This window comes from Pyxicephalus adspersus, chromosome 3 (genome assembly GCF_032062135.1).
Source record: "Pyxicephalus adspersus chromosome 3, UCB_Pads_2.0, whole genome shotgun sequence".
In the NCBI taxonomy this organism is placed as follows: domain Eukaryota; kingdom Metazoa; phylum Chordata; class Amphibia; order Anura; family Pyxicephalidae; genus Pyxicephalus; species Pyxicephalus adspersus.
The window spans coordinates 62,497,526-62,520,039 of record NC_092860.1 but is presented as its reverse complement, the minus strand read 5'-3'; the positions used below and the strand labels follow the sequence as shown (position 1 = coordinate 62,520,039).

At 40.3% G+C, this 22,514-nt stretch overlaps 1 protein-coding gene and 1 long non-coding RNA gene across 13 annotated transcripts in view; one reads left to right on the top strand and one right to left on the bottom strand.

Annotated features, from left to right (window-relative positions):
• LOC140326385 (uncharacterized) overlaps positions 1-16,196 on the bottom strand; it is a 37,180-nt gene extending 20,984 nt beyond the window's left edge. Inside the window, exons 1-6 of one of the 3 annotated variants that reach the window (XR_011919855.1) lie at positions 16,038-16,196; positions 2,351-2,481; positions 1,852-2,256; positions 1,645-1,754; positions 1,462-1,535; positions 788-842 (exon numbers count right to left, since the gene is read on the bottom strand). This is a non-coding gene — a long non-coding RNA (uncharacterized lncRNA). Of the gene's footprint in view, positions 1-787; positions 843-1,461; positions 1,536-1,644; positions 1,755-1,851; positions 2,257-2,350; positions 2,482-4,106; positions 11,344-12,717; positions 12,824-16,037 lie in introns of those variants that run through there. The other 2 variants (XR_011919854.1, XR_011919856.1) reach the window with 2 other exon arrangements.
• Positions 1-22,514, top strand: part of ADGRL3 (adhesion G protein-coupled receptor L3) — an 857,880-nt gene that overhangs the window by 373,044 nt on the left and 462,322 nt on the right. The window lies entirely within an intron of this gene.

Genomic DNA, 22,514 nt, shown 5'->3' with positions numbered 1-22,514 from the left:
GAGCAGTCCACATTGAAATCTCTAGGCATGTAATGAGTAATCCATTGTGACGAGACCTTCTGAAATACCTCTAGAGAATCATTAAGCTTAGCCGCCATGAACTTCACTTGTGCTTTTGTTCAAGTGCTAGAGAACCAGACCTTTGTTACTGTTTGTTTTGTTGCGGTAAAGAAGTAAAGACAAAAGGAAAAATGGTGCCTTGGATAAAGGTAACCATTAGGTCTATTGTGGTATACCCCCCTTACATATTATATTGTAAAGGTTTTTGGAACCTACAAAATGTATCCTATTATATTAAACATAATCCAAGAAGCCATACATACCCACTGCTGAATAATGGCGGTATACATTCCCAATGTTGTGAATCAGCATATATAAGTTAGATGGATATTTCTTTCTAATATTAGTACCCCTAAGAAAGGCTTTAGGGACCATATAAGGAGTCAGAAGGAGAAAGTAGCTTGTGCCATATAGGATTGTTCAGTAAGTCCAGGGATTCACCTGCCTGCAGAGGGATCTTTGTGAAAAGTGTCACCACTTTAAGAAACAATTCATGTGATTTGCATCATTGGTTTTGGATAATTATTGATATGCTATTTTGTATGATGATTTTTAGGGTTTTTTTGTAATGTTATACCTTTTGAAGTTTTAGACTATTTCAAATAAGTTGGTAACATTTTAAATATTTAGTATTGTGGTATACATATATCTGTAAAATCCCAAAGACGTAAATAAAAAGTTTAGTAAAAATACTTCTTTCCCTTAAAGTATAAATAATTTTACACACCCTTGGAATGTGCCCTGTTTGGGGTGCCTTAGTTTCAAAGAAGGACCAGTAGCTCCTATAAAAAGAGAAAGGTTTATTTACAGGTTAGGCTAGTTTATACATATTATTTACTATTTAGATGACTAAGAAGAGAGTTGTGTGACTGAAGGGGTATCTTTTCATGTATCTATACATTTTTTAAAATGTGTCTGGCCTGAAACATGTACAGAAAAAGGATAGGGAAAGTGGAGAGGCCTTTTAATGGCACTGGCTATAGTGATGAAGTTCAGTGTTTTATTAATGAAAAACATAAAGCTATATACAATCTACTGTGCTTAGAGTTCAACACAAGAGTTAGTTTTCAAACAATAGTTATGTAGTTGGCTGTGTGTAAACGTAGGCAGTTTGAAAGAGAAAGTTGAAAAATCTCAGTTCCCGATGAGTAAATACATTTACAAGTACTATATATAATATAGCATACACCAGTTTACAGCAATTATTACATTCACATTGGATGTAGCATACCACAATTGTTCCTTATACATTACATATCGTATACATACATATCAGTACCAAATGATGAGTGCTTATATTTAGTGACTTTTAAATTTACATTGCATGTCTATGGTCAAATATTATTAATAAAAAATAATAATAGTCCTGATAATGAAAAATCAAAGAAGAAAAACACTTACTTGTGTCTGCCACTCTATGAACCTAATGACCACATATTAAAGATCTGGTGCAACCAAATAACTGTGTGTAATATCTGAATTAAAATAAAAAAAACATAATACAGTGATGATTGTTGTTAGAGTAACTATAAGGTTTTCAATTCCTATAGGGACTGGTAAGGTAAAATGTAAAATATGGCTTACTTGTGCGCTCACTCCAAACAGAAGGGATGTAAAATTGGTGTTCTGAAGATTCATGTGAAGGGGAATAACACTGGAGGTGGTAACGTATTATTTATGATTGAGTCAAATTACTTCAGGAAAAAAAAAAAAAGAAGCTACATTAAAGGCTTGTCCTAATCCAAAATTGACCATGTTAAGGGTCTTATCAGAAATGACCAGAACACTTACTGGGGATTTTGAAAGATAATCCACTCCAAAATCGATTTGCTTTTCAAAAGTTATAATGGCTGTTGACAATATTATTTTAAAAAAAACAAAAACAAACAACGGTGTCATAAGATATATGAAACAACCAAGTCAAAATATGCCGAAAAAAAAGGGGACTTTAATTGGCACATATATAAAATCAAATAAAAACTTTTTATTTAGAAAATATTAAAACACAAAAAAATATTATGCCATTTGTCCTAATATGCAAGACGACATGATCTGAACATCAATATTGCTCATAGATTGGACCATAGTATATCAAATGATTTAACAGCTAACAGTATAGCATCTCACAAAATTAGAGGGTGTTTCGACACGTTTCACGGTCAATGCAGCTTCATCAGGATAATAACGTTGAGAGATCTAGAATTGAATAAATACAATATAATAAACAATAACTATTGTTCTTCAAAACGGCATATATTGTTTTTATAAAGTCAGCAACAAGCATACTTACAATTACTTATAGCATATAATATACATTATGGTATCTTGGCATCTTCATTCAAATGTATATAGGGCCTCAAAGCAAACCAAGAGCTCAAGATGAAGGTAAGTGCAAACCGACAGGCAATAACAGAGGAATCCCTGGTAGAAAGAAGGACGGACAGACAGACATTTTCAGTCCAAGTTGCAATAACTTATCCGGTCACTAGATGTTTTTAGTGCCTCGCCATATATCTTTCTTGCATGCAGACAAATGTGTGCACCAGTAACATCTAATTTAATATATGTATATCAGCTCTATATATCCCAAGTTGGTTCAACTTTTCTTGTCTGAATTCATGGCTTGTTTGTACTACAAGCTATTTGTACATACATTACTTTGCCTGTTCTAACACTGTCCCTCAATAAAAACCATACCAGGTTAAATAAATTCAAAATAGAAGCGTAGCTGTATAGATGTAGATGAATTGCCACTTCAAAAATGAAGGAGATAGACCACAGGTCCCAGCCCTGATAGCTCCTGCTGTCAGCCTCTTACCCCATCTGAGCCCTGGCTCCTAATGAGGCCACTGCATGAAAGCACCGCTTCCCACGTGTGTGGGACCCCGTCTCCATGCTGTATTTTGTCTGATGAGGCCGCCCCTCCATGTCCTCCGTCTGTACTCGGAGAAAAACGGAAGTGCGGGCTTAAATTACACATTGTCATGGGGACACAGGGAGGTGTATCAGACTGGATGGCTAAATGTATTGCCATCCATGGGCTGTATGCCTTCCAAGAATCTACCGTATTTTTCGGACCATAAGACGCACTTTTTTTCCTCCTAAAGTGGGGGGAAAATCAGGGTGCGTCTTATGGTCCGAATGCAGAGGTACAGGGGCATATTTTTTTACTTACCTGTGTCCCCGCCGGTCCCCGGCTGCGCCGATCTCTGCCAGTTCAATTTTTTTTTTTCTTGTTTTCCCTTGTGCGGAAAACCTGGTGCGTCTTATAGTCCGGAGCGTCTTATGGTCCGAAAAATACGGTATATCTAAGAGTATATATTTTTTAGATATATAGAAGGCTCCTAAACTGTCCCTGTCACAATGCACCTCTCTCCCTGGTTCTTTCCGACACAGAACACATGATGCAGTGACTAACCCCTCCCTCCTTTTCTATATATACACCTGAGCTCAGATCTCTCCTAATTGGGCTGTTGGGCCTTGCTGTGCATCCTGGGAGCTCTCAGCTCCCAGCCGCGCTATTGCCGCTGGAAATAGTCACAGTTCCTGCCCCCTGCATTTTCCCTTGTTTGTTCGGCGAGAACACGACCTCATGGCAAATTACAAGGCCATTCTCGCTTAAAATGTTCGGTAAGCGAGAACGGCTCGTTTTGCCACGAGATCCAACTTACAAATCTCACTCGCTCATCCCTATATACAAATATATATCTTTTTGTTGTTACAGATATGTTAAAGAGTGATTAGGTTTTTCTTCAAATGTAATTGTGACGCACTACAAAAAATATAAATACACTGGTATAAGTTTTTCTTCTATTATATAAGAATATAAATATATTATATTATTATTATAAGTATTTTCTTCTATTGAATAGATTAGTAATATGCGTGTTATTGATAGTGGATAGTTATTCTTTAGCTGAGGTCCTGCCAGTGAGACAACACAATGCAGGTATAGATGAGAAAGGTATTAAATCATTCCAATAGGTTAGGTGAGAAAAGAAATGAGGCTATAGCTGTATCTACTAGATAGAGGAAAATTGACTTACTTTGCTCCTGTTAGGGAGATGATGAAGACGAGTCCACTGTCAGCAAACTGTCAGATGGTGGCTGTCTGTCTATAAATGGGTAAGGTGAGATGACTGAAGTGACATTCTGCGCTTGCGTAATTTATTGCGCATGCGCCATGTGACTTATCGCTTATAGACATATAAATCCAGACAGAAATGAACCGCCCAGGAGGTTAAAACACACGTGGGAGTATTAAAAACGGCGTGGTACAAAGTTAAAGGAGCCAATTGGGCACTTCTGTAGTAATGTGTGATTTTAAGGACTGCTAAGCCTCACTTATGTTAAGACAAATATAAGATTTGTTTGGCCACTCTGGGTTTAGAACCTTGCCAGATAAAGGAAAGAGAAGGTTTCTGGAGTGAGTGTAGCACATGATCTGCTATCACAATTTGAAGGACACAGAACATGTACAAATGTCTTTTGAGGGCAGTCATTTTTGGGGAAGCAATTCTACCAAGCCATGAAATCTGGTACTTTTTCTATGACTCAAGAAACTTTTACAGAACTCAGTATTGATGCGAAATTAGCATTGTACAATGATTCGTAGGATGCCGTGAGAAAAATCACAAGGTATGGTAGCTTATCCTGTTCTTGTTTAAAATCGAAAGTGGCCTGTAGATGTGAGGTTAATGCTTTAGAGAGCATTATGTTGAGGGCACTAGTTTTGTGTGGTTTACATGTGGGCCAAAGGGAATCAAAAAGTGGGCAAAATTTCAGGTTAGGAAGTAAAGCAAAAGGATCATATTGTCAGCGAAAAAAGGGTAACTTTGTGGTAGCATCCACCCACTTCTAGTCCCATGACATCCAGATTCTCTTTTATCATTAGAGCGAGGGGTTGCAAAGTTAGGGCTAACAGGGGAGAGAGTGGACATCCCCATTGGATGCCCCTGGAGATAGGAAAACAAGCCAACTTAAACAACAGAATATTGCACAAATGCCCTTAAATTGGTACCGTATATAAATGCTGGACCAAATAGGAAAATTAGAGCCAAAGACCCAAGTCTGTAGGAGGACAAATCAATAAGACCAGGAAACAGTATCAAAAGCCTTCAGCATTTACCTTCTGCTAATATTTTTATTGTGATCAGTGTGAGAACAGCTTGAATAAATTACAGTATGTTTACAATATATGGAGGCCTGTGACAGGAAAAGTATGAATGGCTGTAATGGTAAACAGCAGCATTTGGACCTGTTACCTAAGTACACACTGGTACAATTCTTTTTCCATTCACATTTATTTAAAGCATTTCAAATGACTTAATTTACCCATTCCATTCACCCATACTTTTTAGGAATATTTGCTTGTATTTTAGTAATACTTTATTAAGTATGTTTACCCATCTCTGGTTAATATTCTTTACGTCTAAACAAATGTTAGCGCTGGCCAAAAAAAAAAACAAAAAAACAAACAGCATTAATAAACTTCTCACAAAAAAATAAAAATCCAAGGATGTTATATGTGTCCAGCGAAATATTTATCATTATACACAATTGTGTGGGGTCAGCTGGAAATCCATCATATTGATTATATTCAAATGATCTTTCTACTTCATTTCCTTTCCTGCTTCATTCTTCTTTTGCTTTTTTCCAGTTTCTACACCTGTTTTATAAAGATTTTCTTGTTTTAAATTTCATTTGACAATTTAATTTCATTTTAATTTGTGATTACTCAAAATATAATTCTACCACCAGCTCACTAGCCCAACTTCTAGAGACCTGCTTGACCGAGTTTAGTACATTTTGTGAAACTTTGTTTACCTGTCTTTACGTTTGCCTAAATGTTTTCAGCTTCCTTTTGTAAATTTTCCTATGCTTAATTTTAATGTTTTATTTTGGCTGGTGCGCTGCATTTAGCAAACAGAATCTTTATACCCACTGTATTGCACACAGTTATTTTTTGCCGATATGTTTAGATATATTTATCCAGCACATGACCAAAATATATTCTTAAAAATACAAAAAAAATATTTATCCACCATAAAACCAATATTCATGTATCATAAACCATAATTCCTCCACTATTGTTAATCACCAAATTTAAAATCATATATTGAGGCAGCCCTGCCTGCTACATGCTTTTATTGTTAAAGATATAGTAATTTAACCAATGCATGGTACAAAACCTTATTAGTTGATCATCGGATCTTTGTCGCGAAGGTCCTATTTTGCACTAATATACTCTGGATTATTGTGTGAATGTGTTCTGTATAATTGAATACAATACTTACTTTTGCCTAAAAAACCTTGTGTTTTTTATTTGTTTGTCTGTACACTATATACATATAGTTTGGAAAAAACTTCTCAAATATACATATAGTTTGGAAAAAACTCAATGATTTGTAAAGTGTCATTCTGCTCAAGTAATCTCTGCCAACAATGCTGAGATTGTAAATTGTTGCTATCTATGGCCAACTGGTTAGTTTTTGAAGATCACACTTTCAATGCTAGTAACAATACCACCTAGGAGGTGAAAAGTTGCTGTAGGAATAATAGAATAACAGGTCAAATCTGTGTGTGAATTTTAAATTAGTGGCAAAATGTAGCACTGTGCAGTTAAATTTTTTTAAACGGCAAATATTTATTGCCCATGCAAGGGGGGGGGGGGGCAGAAGCCATGCAGAATGGAGGCTTCCAGCTAAAGCTGAAGGGAGCACAGCCAATGGGTAATATATCAGCAAACAGGAGACAAACAGAACAGAGGTTTCTGTTTGTAGAACAGTAGAACACTCCTACTGGTTCTTAACACATCATTGGAGAGATGGGGGAAGATAAAAGGTCCCAAAGCACCGAGGAAATTGACGGACTTCAATTCTAGACAGCCCAAGCGTTTTCAAGACGGTGCCGGCAGCCTCCTGCGCGGGCTTCTTCCTTCAATTTGTCTGAATCTACTGGGGCCTCGCAATCTTCATGGAAGGACAGAATTTCAGAGGGCCCTTCCCAATCCTCATCTACCAGCAATAGCCCTGCAAAATCAAGGCAAAAACTCTCTACTATAGAAGACTCCCAAGGTAGGAAATCTCCCATTGATCATAATTACACCATGGCAGAGGGTACATCAGACCCAATAGCCACCTATCCTACATCTGATCAACCCATATAACATACTACACTCAAGGATATGTTAGTTTCTCTCAAAAGCTCCTTACACAATGACTTTCTATCACTATTTCAACAACTAAAGGGAGACTTACAAGAAGTGGAAGACAGAGTATATCACATAGAAAACAAAATGGGAGACTATGCCTCTGCGCATAATGAACTAGTGGATTCTCACAATGAAGTTCAGGAAAATTTAGAGCATGTACAAGCAAAGCTCACAGATCTGAAAGACAGATCAGGTAGAAACAATATCAAATTTAGAGGCATAGCAGAAAATATTCCAACGACAGAATTGACACTACCTACAACAAGTGATCATTTCACTAATTCTCAATGCAACCTTCTTTGAGCTCATTATTGATAGAGCACATTGATTACCTAAACCAGCACACCTACCAGATAGGATCCCTGGAGAGGTGCTAGCCTGTATTCATTGCCACATCAGGGAACAACGTATGACAGCCTCTAGGAAAAATGGCCCATTACCAGAGCTCTACACCCATATCTCCCATGTTTGCAGATTTATCTCAAACAACCATCATGGCTAGAAAGAAAACTATACCAATCACTCAAGCCTTGAGAAACCACCAGATCTCATATAAATGGGGTTTTCCGGTTATGTTTCTGGTGAAAAAAAACGGAACTTTGCATGTTGTCAAGACACCCCAAGCAGGCATGAACCTTGGTAAAATCTTGGGATATTCAAATAATTGATGACCAACCCCAATCAGCAGGCCCAGACGTGCCCAAAAATATCACCCCTGAGCTGAGGACGAAAACCACTTAAATCAAAAGGATATATGCATGTACAAAAATATAGCTCTGTTACTCCTGGCCATACCGCCATTAAGGCCTTACCTATGCCTTTTTAGGTAACGAAACCCACCGACATCCCATTGGTATTGTGCTTAAGTCTCTTCCCCTGATTTAACAGTTGCAGTATGACTGCAAAAATGAATCCCTTTGGATTCTGCTTTTCTGTACCTAACATTTTATTTTTATTTTTTCTTCATCCTTTTTTTGGTCTACCTCCCTTTTTGGAAATTCCTTATTCTATGGTTCACTGGTCAAACAGCAATCGTGATGAATCTAAGCACCTAAAAATCCAGAGTTTCAATAGGAGGATGAGTCACAATAGCTATTAGCTCTGGAGTTTCTTTTTCTCCTATCCAAGTGAAAATGGATCACCAAGGTAGATACATTATAATAGTGGCATCTTTTCACAATGTTTTGCAGATTCTAACGTTTATGCTCCCAGGGACTGACCTATTGCTTTTATTAGGAAAGTCCTCAAAAAAATTAAAAAAGTACAGCAAGGTTCATTACTCATCTGTGGAGATTTTAATTGTATCCCAAATCTCGATCATGACACTTCTAATAAAAAAGCCAAAGCCAGAATTACATTATAACATCTACTTCATCAAGAAGATCTTCATGATGTATGGAGATGTCTTCATTCACCTGAAAGGAACTAAACTTTTATTTCTATACCACACCAATCATAGTCAAGGATAGATTTGTTTTTGATGGATAAATGATCCCTCCAATTAACCCTTAGCTTCAGAAATACAAAATACCACATGGTCTGACCATGCACCAATCACCCTGACTTTACAGGAAGAGATCAATGTCAATCCAGTGCAATTATGGAGAAATACCACCTCACTTTACGCATCCCCCTCCACAGATACCAAGATAAGAAGCCAACTTAAAACTATTTTTGAAATTAATGACTCATCTTATATCAACCCAATGACAGTTTGGTGCTTTCACAAAGCCTATATGAGAGGAATCTTATTGCAACTGGCCTTGAGGGGGGGAAAAAAAAAAGAAGAAGACGACTAAACATATTGATATGTTGTTGGGTAAAATCAATCAGTTAGAGTCTATGCACAAAGCTAATCCCTCCATGTCTATATCCAAAGAGTTGTTTAAATATATAGATCAGAATTAAGATTACTTTTGATATCTAGGCATGAAAGATTGTATAGATGTTTATAATCTGAGTACTAAAGTCAAGCAAATAAGGCTGGTAAATTATTAGCTAACCAACTAAAAACCAAGACAGTAAAAAATAGGCTAGCCTATATCAACCATCTAAATCTAAAAATCACCAATCCACAAGACATAGCTAATGCCTTTAAAGACTACTACCAGTCTTTATATAATTAAATAGGTGATTCAGACACTGTACAACCTATAAAATCCTCTACTGACAGTTTTTTAAGATCAATCAACCAACCTAAACTGACATCAGAACAACTTAGCGATATCAACCAACCTTTTTCACATAAATAAATTGAATCAGTTTTTATTCCTTAATAAGTCATCTGGTATAGATGGCTTCTCATCTGAATACTATAAAGCATATATTTAAATTTTGACTCCATACCTAGCCAAAATTTACGACCAAGCTGCAATTTCTGGCACTTTCCCAACTGATGCTAAAAGCAGTTATAATTACAATTCCTAAACCGGGGAAAGATACCTCACACGTACAAAATTTCGGACCATTCTCTTTAATAAATACCAATAAAGATTGATGCATAAAGTATTGCTCAGAGCCTTCTTAATATTACATCCTCACTTATCAATGCAGATCAAGTAGGGTTTTTTAAAGGCAGACAAGCCCCAGATGGGACATGTGGTATGCTTAACTTGATGCAACACTCTGAATTTCATAAAATCGGCCTTCATTACTCTAGACCAGGGGCGTCAAACTCTGGCCCGCGGGCCAAATCTGGCCTCCAAAGGAATCCTAAATATGAATTCCAGCTGGCCCGCCACTGCATTGAAATAGCGCTGCTACAATTCTTGGCATCACTCTCTGCCTTTGCATGGCTCCGCATTGGACTGTTTAACAGGTGTAAGTTTTTAATTTTGGCCCACTGTGTATTCAAGTTTAAAACCCCTGCTCTAGTTGCCAAAAAGGCGTTTGACCGCCTACATTGGAAGTACCTTAAAGAAGCAATTGGTTTTGGAGGTCTAAGCTTATCTGCCATTATGGCTCTATATAGAGCACCCACAGCACAATATTTAGGTCTTGTATGCTTTCTCTAACATTTCCTGTAACCAATGGGACAAGGCAGGGGTGTCCTTTGTCACCAGTTTTGTTTTCCTTGGCTATAGAACCCCCTAGCCCAAAATATAAGACTTAATGATAAAATTAAAGGGATACCAATAAAAGATGACATACATGTTATCAGACTTTTTGCAGATGATGCAATTCTTACGTTAACTGACCCAATACCATCTATTACGGCAATAATGTCTACCATAACAGAATTTAGCAAAGTTAGCTTCTATAAAATAAATCTTTCTAAATGTAACATACTAAGTGTAGGTATTCCAAATAGGATGCAAAAAAAAAACATACTGGAAACTTTCTTTCACTCCAGTACAAAATACCCTTCCTTATTTAGGAATCGCCTTATAATACCCTAGTACTGATCTTTATAAGAATAACATTTTTCCTCTAATTAAGAACTGTAATTAAGAAGAAACAAATAGACTAAGCAAAAGACTAAACAAAATTGAACTACCCTGGATGGTTAGAATAGAAGCCTTCAAAATAGTAATATTACCTAAAATACGGACATTTCCCATAATCATTCTATCTAATTTTTTTTAAACTATACAAAAAATAAAGTAAATTTTTATGGCCAGTAAAAAACCTAGAATTGCCAATTGTTTTCTCATAAGACAAAGGAAAGTAGGTGGAGCGGGCTTACCATGCTTACACTACCATCTTGCCTCATTACCTGACCAACTTGAATTTGTCTCACCTATAATGGACATAGAAATTTCACTATTGAATGGGAAGGATTACTTCACATATCTAATGGCCTTTATAATGTCACCCAGAATTAAGACCTCTTGAAAGCTATAAAAGCTAAGGTTTTTGCTTGGAGAAATTTAGTTAAAGTTTCTGAACAAGCAGACAATACTACCTCTATTCAAATTCCACTCAGGACATATGAATATCTAATTAATAATTTGAACATATCCACATGGGTTAAGCTTGGATACAAAAGTGTAAATGATCTGCCATCACTATGTACAATAATGGATAAATATATGGATATAAAATCTTTAGATACCTACATCTGTTTCTGAGAATTTAGGGTTCAAAGAAGATAAGCAGCCAGCTATGTGTAGGCCAACTTTTGGGGTTCAAGGAAGGGAAGTGGGCAGTTACATGTAACATGACAGCTAAATGAGGAGGCGGTGGAAGAGGGAGAAGTGGCCTAGATGGCCTTTTGAGAAATCAAGCCCTGATAGTTATTAGGAAATAGTAAGCACAAGTTTAAAGAATTGTCAGAATTGTCTAATAAAACAGTTTTCCTTTTTTGAGGAAGTAATCAGAATGTGAATCTATCACTGTATATTCTTAAGCATTTGTTTTATCTTATAAGATCCCATATTTCTTTTACATACTGTCAACATCCCTACTTATAACTTATAGAGAACAAAAAAGAGGACGTACCTATGGAACTTTAACAACAGGTATTTTTTATAAAAGCTTTACACATTTTTTTACAATTTGTTAATCACATCCGTCCATAAAAAAACATTGCTTAATTTGGTAAAATATATTGTGCGGACATATACTGAGATTTGTCCTTTATCCAACGCGTTTCGTAGACAGAATCCACTTCTTCAGGGATACGGTACAACACAACTAAATCTCTCAGCACCACAACACAATGCAAAAAGACTATTACTTCCATGTTTCACAACATATTTACATCAGTTTCAAATATCAACATCATAATGTCAATCCCACATACAAATACATACCAGTAAAACATAAAATAATGCACCTTGTCCCCCAGTGCAGAGGCAAGAAATAGGGGAGTCAGCGGGGACCACTCTAGATATTTTCTTAATCTCTATTCAGCAATTAATGTAGAAATATCATTTTTGGTACTTTATATAGAGTATATTTCTCCAGGTTCATACAGCAGATCATGAGGATCATCAACTCTAAACCCAGCATACCTATATGTATATATACACACACATTTATCCATAAACACAAAAAGACAAGGTGTCTCCTGTCCATATAACATATTCTTGTGCTGTTATGTAAAATCTTATATCTATTTAATGTTCAGATCTTTTTAATTTAGGGTCTTTTCATACCTTACAAAATGCTGTACATTAACCACTCATATGTATCAAGGAACATCCACCAAGTGGCTGTTATACCTTAGCCCCTCATATATATTTAAAATAATTCCAAAAAAATTTCAAAAAAATCTATTTCACAGCACTATTAACAACATAACAAAGAGCCTTCTTCCCTATACTTGCTTGTACATCTTGCTATTTAACAACACTGTCAGCATGTCAAGACCCTCTTCCCTGTACCTGCTTGTAAAACGCTGGCATATATCATCGCACAAAAAGAGGGAGAAGTCCTCGACTGTGCCTCAAAGGCATGCAGAGAGCTGTGGAGATGGCCCCCACCTCCCCCTTTATACTCACCCACACCAGCTGGCTCAGGACTTGCGTTCCTGGATTCCACATGCATCGGCACCAAATGCACGGGGAGCCGGTGTCCTAACAAAAAAAACTACTCGTGAAAAATAACTGCCAGGGGGCGAATATCAGTGGGTGTGTACAATGACCTAATTGTTAGGATAGTTTCACTTTCACTTTGTGTATGAATGCAGCATGAATTCAGCATACTGCAGCCTTACATCTCTCCCAGTACAAACCCCCATATCTCCTGAACACTATGTCCCACCGACCTGAAATTTTCAGGGTACAGTACATAGGGGACCGTCATAGCTAGCAGTACCCCAAATTCCACATCTCTATCTTAAAAAATTACAAAATATGGGGGTCATAATTATAAAACGTAGTGAAAATTGAACATCAGGGTTGCTGTTTAAAAAGTTAGTGTGTCTAGAAGCCCAAAATTAAACAAACAAATTATGGACCCCCGTGGCCACTTACATAGCAAGGAGGTGCGACCCCCACATTTATACAGACCTGTCACAAAACTAGAAAATGCTCATAATGCAGTACACTGTCCCCTTCCCTACTTTCAACCCCTAATTCCCAGGAACGGTGCGGTACAGGTGAACAAAATCATAGGTGCAAGTGGGGAAAACCTGTGGCTAACACCCCCTAAATTTTCATCAATAGGCCATCGCCAGAACAGGTGGAACTCCACCCATAAAAAAAACTACCATGTTACACATTGCTGGAGACTTCTAGCACCTGAACCCCAATTTTCCTGGAACGGTGCGGTCCAGGTGAACAAACTCATAGATGCAAGTGTGGGACACGTGTGGCTAACATCCCCTAAAATTTCATCAATAGGCCATCGCCAGAACAGGTGGAACTCCACCCATAAAAAAACTGCCATGTTACACATTGCTGGAGGCTTCCAGCACCTGAACCCCAATTTTCTATGAAAGGTGCGGTGCAGGTGAACAAATTCATAGGTGCAAGTGGGGGACACCTGTGGCTAACACCCCTAAAATTTCATTAATAGGCCATCGCCAGAACAGGTGGAACTCCACCCATAAAAAAAACTACCATTGTACACATTGCTGCAGGCTTCCAGCACCTGAACCCCAATTTCCCTGGAACGGTGCGGTGCAGGTGAACAAAACTAGAGGTGAAAGTGGGGGTACCTGTGGCTAACATCCCCCAAAATTTCATCAATAGGTCATCGCCAGAACAGGTGCAATTCGCCCCATTAAAAAAATACCATATTACACATTGATGGAGGCTTCCAAGCACCTGAACCCCAATTTTCTGTTAGCGGTGCAGTGCAGGTGAACAAAATTAGAGGTGCAAGTGTGGGACACCTGTGGCTAACACCCCCTAAAATTTCATCAATAGGCCATCGCCAGAACAGGTGGAACCCCACCTATAAAAAAAAACTACCATGTTACACATTGCTGGAGGCTTCCATCACCTGATTCCCAATTTCCCAGGAACAGTGTGGTGCAGGTGAACAAAACCAGAGGTACAAGTGGGGGACACCTGTGGCTAATACCCCCTAAAATTTCATCAATAGGCCATCGCCAGAACAGGTGTAATTCTGTCCTTAAAAAACTACTATGTTACACATTGCTGGAGGCTTCCAGCACCTGAACCCCAATTTTCCATGAACCGTGCGGTGCAGGTGAACAAAACTAGAGGTACAAGTGGGAGACACCTGTGGCTAATACCCCCTAAAATTTCATCAATAGGCCATCGCCAGAACAGATGGAACGCTGCCCATAAAAAAACTACCCTGTTACACATTGCTGAAGGCTTCTATCACCTGCAGCCCAATTTCCCATGAAGGGTGCAGTGCAGGTGAACAAAATTAGAGGTGAAAGTGGGGGACACCTGTGGCTAACACCCCCCAAAATTTCATTAATAGGCCATCGCCAAGACAGGTGGAACTCTGCCCATAAAAAAACTACTCTGTTACACATTGCTGTAAGCTTCTATCACCTGAAGCCCAACTCCCAACAGTGTGGTGCACGTTAGCAATTTCATAGGTGCAAGTGGGGGACACCTGGGGCTAACACCCCCTAAAATTTCATCAATAGGCTATCGCCAGAACAGATAGAACTCCGCCCATAAAAAAAAAATTACCCTGTTACACATTGCTTGGGGCTTCCAGCACCTGAAGCCCAATTTCCCAGGAACAGTGCGCTGCAGGTGAACAAAATCATAGGTGCTTTGTTTTGCCTACATAATACATCCAGCAAGTGCAGAAGGCTAGATAGATCACTCCAACTGTCCCACAATTAACTGATCAACAGGGAGGCACTCTTCGATAGAAAATTTGCGGTCTATCTGAGGCATATTTTTTAATTTTTGGATCACTTATCAAAAGTGGCCAATGCTTCATCATAATTTGTCTTATTTTTTTGTGTTCACTAGAATATGTAGTTATTAGTCTTACAATCTCCTCTTTTTGTACTGATTTTTTAGGATAAAGTAGATCATGCCGATTGGATTTTTTTACTTATTGGTACACTTTTTCACCATTTTTTTACTGTACCCTCTACTTTATTGACCATCTTGTAATTTTTGGGCCTGTCTCTCAAAATTCCCATCATCCGAACAAGTCCTCCTCACTCACAAATATTGCGAGTATGGGATGCTCTGTATGAGTGGGGCAGGGTGGGCACTAATAGCAAATAGTACAGTATTTCCAGCTGTGGTCTTTCAGTATAGGGATTAGAACTTCTAAGAAGGGGATACATGTAGCATTCCAATCCATAGTAAATTTTAAATTATAGTTATTAGTTTGCATCTTAGTAAAAAATTCATTAAACAATTCAATTGTACCAGTCCATATGATGAACACGTCATCTATGTACCGACGCCATAACTCTATGTGCCATAGGTACATAGATAAGGTTTTGTCCGCTAATAAGTCCCTTTCTCAATCCTCCAAATAAAGGTTAGCGTAGCTAGGGGCACAACAAGCGCCCATAGCTACGCCGTGGGTTTGCAGATATAGTATGTCATCAAAGAGAAAAATGTTTCTAGTGAGAATTTAAACCCAAATAGATCTAAGAGAAAATCTGAATAAGGCCATAGCATTTGGTCTCTTTCCATTAGGAACTTCCTTACAGTTTTGATCCCTACATCATTGGGAATGCTTAAATATATTTTTTATGGATGGATGTAATTAATAAATTGTAATAAAATGTTTAGGCTTTTATAAAAATAACAGCTGTCGTTAAAGTCCCATTGGTATGTCCTCCTTTTTTTGTTCTCTATTCTTAAGCATTTGTTCACAATCATGGATTATGTATTTAAAGTTAAAATGTAATTGTAAATACCTGGTGATCCTGTCTGTCCCCAACCAGATCTGTGCTGCTGTGTGTGTCACCCACCTCACATTCCTCTGCAGTCAGCAGTAGCAGTAGTCCGCTGGTCACTTCCTAGTCTCACTTATGTGATCCTCTGAGAGCTGCCTCTTTCTCCAGAAAATCAGAGTATTCCACAGAAGCACTCGCTCTGCTGGCAGAACTGTAAACTCCACCTGAGCTGCCTCTGCTCCAGCACACCCCCTGATGGTGGGATCTCTCACTTGCTGGTCATGTGACTCCAATTTAATGGTCAAATCAAATTGATCAAATTGGCTAAATATGAGATCTTCTGGTATTTTCTAACAGCTGCTGGGATGATCATCCCTAGGTTCTGTAGGGTGGAATCCACCATAATCTTGTAAGACCCATGTTGAAGAATCAAAAATATGTCCAAGGATAAAGATAAAAAAAGAAGGTTAAATGAAAATAGAAGACAGGAAATAGGGGAAAAGAAAGGGGGGACAGGAATCTCGATCGGAAATCAAACAAGACCACAACCACAAAATCCATACTTTAAATAGGCGGTTGCAGGCTGTCAGTATTATATAACACCTAATGATACTTTTTGATCCCAGGGGGCCCATATCTCCTTGAATTTCACTAGTTTATTATAAAGTCTAGCAGGCAGGTGTTCCATCAGCCGGACATTCCCCACAGGAGTTCACAGCTCAGAAATAAAAGGCAGGCAGGCAGGCTTATTTCCAGTGTAAAGTTATAAAGGCATCCAGCTGCCGTAAGTATATGCGCCAGAGGGGGCCTTCTTCTGTTTTGAGAGTCTTGTTATGGGAACATTTAGTAGATGGGTCACTGGGTCCAGTCGAGTTTGGGTTTCAGCTATTCTTGAGAGAAGCTATTCTTAGAAAAGTATACCAACCTGGGATCCACATCTCCAGCATAAATTGCTATTAAATGAGTATATAGCGTAAAGCTTATCAGGCATGTGGTACCAGTGCATAAGAATTTTGTAGGCATTTTCCCTATTTGGAGTACACACCAAACTCTGAAAGGCACCGCAGGCTCATTGGTCAATATCCGATAGGAAGGTAGCTCAAATTTATTCTGCAAGTCCATAAGGGGCAATAGTTCTCTAGTAACAGGGTTGGATACGTGGCCAATATACCAAAAATAATAATGGCTGTATCATACGCTATCTGAGATTTGAGGGTTATATAAAATGAGGTTATTGGAGATTTTGGGGATGTAAGATGATATTTATCTTTACAGGGTAGCCATATATGTTTAGAACAGCATACAGTAGGTCCTAATAGGGTGGAGTCTGGTATGGAATGGAAGGAGCCCCACAACATGAAATCAGGGAGTGGCCCATCAGGCTAACTGATGGAGATGTGAAGCCAAGAAATATTTAAAAATATCTGAGACTCCCAGGCCTCCTCTAGTTTTCAAAGAACACATTATGGGTTTGGAGAGACGGTGGTGTTTGTAGCCCCAAATAAAATTCATAACTCCAGTTCAAAATTAATCGGTAAAACCTTTGGGTAATTTTTGTTTCGTTAATTAATTTTTTAACTGGATAGAGCTCCATAGTCATCCAGTAATAAATGGAAGAAGGGAAGCGTTATCAATGGTTTGGTCAGGGTGAGTATAGAGCTATTCTAAACGATTTTGTAAGGATATTGACCCTTGTGACATTTGGGTGCTGTCTGATAGTCTGAGCTAGTGGTTCTGTTCAAAGTTCAAATAGGAGAGGAGACTATGGGCACCCCTGATGAGTACCATTATATATACTAATGGATTAAGAGGTAAAATGGGGAAACTTAACCACAGCTGTAGGGCAATCATAAAGCACATGTATGGCCTGAAGGTAGCTGTAAAGAACTAGGAGCACAGAGAGAAAGCACACAGAGACCAGTCACAGGGTACCAACGGGCCAGAGGTTTAATATAGGGTCTTAGATATGCACATGCTAAAAGAAATAGACTGGAGTAGGGCACAGGTCTAGAAATACACACAACAAGGTTCAGGGCCGCCTCCCAGTAATTTGACGCTAAGATAACTAACAGTTCCAGCAATACCAGCACAGCAGGTAGATACCAGCACATTACTAGCACATTTAGAGAGAAGAACAACTATTTGGCCCCTCTCAGACCTTAAATCAGGTCCTAAGAGTCTCAATCATGAGAGGGGAGGGGAGGGGTGCACACGGGCTGTTACTAAGCAGCGAGACCCCCCCCCCCCCCTAGATGAGTGCTTCTTGGGTCTTTGTTCTGGGAAAGCCACAGAGGTGGAACAGGCCTGCAGTTTGTCAGGGCCTTTGTGATCTGCCAGCCACCGGGGACAGGTATGAGGGGAGAATGTTGTTGAAAATGGTTTGAAGCATCAGGAGAAAATCTGCAGCCTTAGTGGTTTCCCAAAGGGCCTCACACTCGAATGTTGGTAGGCTCACCTAAAAATCACAGATGGTTACTCCTTGCAATGATACATGATCTTGAAGTTGGGTGATCACGCATTTAGCCACTTGTAGCTCAGTATCCACCAACTCCACTCTGACTGCCAAGGCCGAAAATCTGTACGGAGAATGTTAATTTCTTCCCTGCATGCATCTTTAACTTCCAGTACTAATTAGCGAACGTCTTCTTTACTAGGCATTTGCTGTACATAATCCTTCCATATAGCCAACTCCATAGGAGCACCTTTGCATGTAAAAGCCACCCCGAGTCACACTCGGGATTACCGCTAGTGAGGTTAAGGAATTAAAGGCCTCAATAGCCTCATAGGGCCAGTTTTTAGGGTCAACATTCTTTCAGGCCAGTGCAATGATGGGCGCTACCAGCGTGGAGTAATTTTGGATAAACTGCTGGTAGTAGTTGGTAAAACGCAGGAAACACTTAGTAGTAGCCTTAAGACCGCAGGGTAGCGGGCAGTTAGAGATAGCTGTACCCTTCCCAAGATCCATAGAGAGGCCAATCTTAGAAACAATGTAACCCAGGAAGGGCACCTGAGGGTATTCGAACAGGCACTTTTCTGCCTTAGCATAGAGTCCGTTGTCTCTGAGTCTTTGTAAGACAAGACTGACATGCTGTCTGTGGGTAGGCAAGTCAGGAGAGAAAATCAAAATGTCATCCAAATAGACAACGACACAGATGTACAGAAGGTCACAAAATACTTTGTTGAAAAAGTGTTAGAAGACAGCCAGGGCATTATAGAGACTGAAGGGCATCACCAGATATTCATCATGCCCATCCCTGGTATTAAATGCTGTCTTCTATTGGTCCCCCTCCTTGACCCGAATTAGGTTGTAGGCCCCTCAGAGGTCCAGTTTGGTAAAGATTTTAACACCACGGAGACCGTCAAAGAGCTCAGGGATAAGCGGCAGTGGGTAGCATTTTTTTATAGTGATGGCATTCAAACCACGGTAATCAATACAAGGACGAAGAGTCCCATCCTTCTTTTGGACAAAGAAAAACCCTGCGCCAGTGGGGGAAGAGGACTTACGTATAAATCCTCTCTGCAGATTATCCTGGATGTATTCACTCATAGCCCTGGTCTGGGAAGAGTGAGTGGGTATACCCGACCTCTGGGGGGTGTGGAATTAGTTATTAGGTCTATCACACAGTCATGTGAGTGATGGGGAGGAAGTTGCTCGACCTGGCATTTGGAGAAAACATCTTGGAAGTCCTTGTACTAGACTGGAATGGATGGAGCCAACTCTGACGTGGAGAGGGCAAGAGGCTTTAGAGGTTTGAGCTTGGTCAAACACTGAGAGTGACAAGAAGGACCCCAAGCCAATACCTCTGAAGTAGACCGATCTACCACTGGAGAGTGTTGTTGAAGCCATGGGAGTCCCAGGATGACTGTAGATGAGGCCTGGGAAAGTACAAGGGAGGTATGGTCTACTGATGTGGCAAGGTTTGGAAGTGGATAACTTCGCAGGAGAGGATGGTACTATCCACCGCAGAGATAGGCAGGGTGGGTTCAGTGGCTCTAGAGGCCAGGCACACTCCTTGACAAGAGTAGCCGAGATGAAATTGCTGCTCTAGAGTCAATAAAAGCCTTCAGGGCAAGTATAAACGTCTTGTGGTGGAGCTAAATTGGTTTGAAGGACGCTGAGTGGAGGGGAGAGAGAAGTGACATAGCAAGTCCTCCTCAGAGCATCCTAGGCGCTGAAGTTTCCTGGCCTCTGTGGGTTAATAAAGTGTCCTTTCAATCCACAGGCAATGCAGAGACCTGAAGATAGGCGTCAGGATCTCTCCTTTGAAGATAGACGTGAGTGCCCAGGTGTATGGGTCCTTCTGATGAAATAGAATGAGGTTCCAGAGGCCGCTGAAAGAATGGGACTAGTTGTTTGAACAAGATTTTACAGGAGTGAGATTTCACCTGGAAACGCTCCTGGAAGCATACGTCAATCTGGGCAGCCAGGGAGATCAGGTCATCAAGAGCAGTGGGAATTTCTCGACCAGCCAACTCATCCTTAATGCGATCAGAAAGGCCCTGCCAGCGTGACAGGACCTCGTTGTTCCAGGCGAGCTCCACCGCCAAAGTGCGAAACTTAACAGTGGACTGGCCCGCAGTAAGTGACTCTTGGTGGAGACGCAGGAGAGCGCTGGCTGTTGAGGAGGCCCGAGCGGGTTCATCAAAAACCCTCCTAAAAAGGCTCAGGAAAGCTTTGATGCTACAGATGACCGGATCATTCCTTTCCAAGAGTGGAGACACTCATGCCAAAGCTTCTCCAGAAAGCAGGGATATCATGTGCGCTACTTTAGCCCGGTCAGTGTGGAAGCTTTGTGGCTGAAGCTCAAAATTATTTTGCACAGGCTGATGAAGCCACAGCAGGTCTTGGGATCCCTAGAAAATCATTGTGGGGGTGAAGTGCAGAGGCCACTGGTGTAACAGGAGACTGGGCCAGGACCAGTGGTTCAGCAGGAGCACTGGAGGGGACCAGAAGCTGATCCAGGTGGGTAGTGAGCACATAAAGCTGGCGAAGTAGCCTTGAGTAGCTTCCTGGGCATCAAGCCTGTGGGCGAGACGTTGGCTGAGATCTGCAGAGGTCTGGGAGGGTGTATACATGGTTCGTACAAACTGTCACACACAGAGAGACAGGACCACTAGAAGGCGCTACGGATCGCACGGAGGTGGTGTGAGCCCTGAGAAGTGCCAAGGCGCAGAGTCTAAGTAGTAACCAGGTCTTCTCCAGAGCCTTTGATGGTGAGGATGTTGTGCTGCTGGTTACTGCCAGGTTCCGGTCCTTGGGCACACCAAGGCGGGCAAAACATGGTTCCAAATCACAAAGCAGAAGGGTGGTTGAGGAAGGCCAGGCAAGCAGCAAGCAAGAGAGGTCAGGTCACATGCCAGGGGTCAATAGCCAGGGAACCAGGAGACAGACACTAGTGATAATTTAAACCCCAGGATCAGACCCCATATTCCTTAAACCCCAGGCCCACATCCTAGCTTTAACACTCCTAATGCCATAATCCACACAACCCCCCTCCCCCCGGTTCACAAAGAGGTTTTAACAAAGCATCCTCCATGCCTTATTTCAACCATGATTCCAACCAAACCCACATGACAGTAAAGTGTACCTGCATAGATGAGGAAGAAAAATGTTTCTTCCACCAATGTGTCCAACTTTGATCAAGAACCTTCACTAGTTCTTCTACAAATGACATCTGAGAGCATGTGATGTAATGCCGACCAGAATTGTGAAGCATGTATGCCAATGTCGCACATGCTCTGTATTGGTTATGGCTGTGACATTACATCAGATGGCTTCAGGCACCAAAGGGTAGGAGGGTGCAGGAGTAGAGGAAAAGAGACTAAAAGACCCCATAAGGGGGATGAAAATAGGGGGAAAAGGAGATCTGTCTTAACAAGTTAGTCAAATATTATTATATACAGTATATTATATCATTATGAAGTAATGACTTAAAAAGGAATATTCCTAAACAATCAGCAGTCGGAACTTGTCTAATTCTACAAAATCTATCCACACTGACCATGTAGTCTGGAAACTTAATTTGGGTCATGAAGTTGTGCCATCAGCTCCTCCATACGCTGTATGCGTGATAATTCTGCTGCCCATTCCCTCAGGGTGGGGAACCTATCTTGACCCCAGTGCTGAGGTATAACAGCTTGGGCAGCTGCCAGAAAAAAAGCATAGGAGACCCTTCTTGGCTGAGGATGTGGACCCAGGCAATATAGATAGTAACCCAATGGCAGGCACCACAGGAATTGAACTCCCCATCACTCGGTTGTACAGTCCAAACACATCATTCCAAAATTTTTTAGGCCCCCCTGGCGGTATTCCCGAGCGTGGCTCGGGGTAAAATTTCTTTTCAGAAAATGGTAACCCCGAGCCACACTCGGGGTGGAATTGAGGACTCACGTGGTCCTCACAAGACTGCGGCGTCCTCCAGCGATGCCGGCCCAGCATCTAGGTCCATTTGGTAATGCCTGGCTGGCATCGCCGGACCATTGGCGTTGCCTGGCATC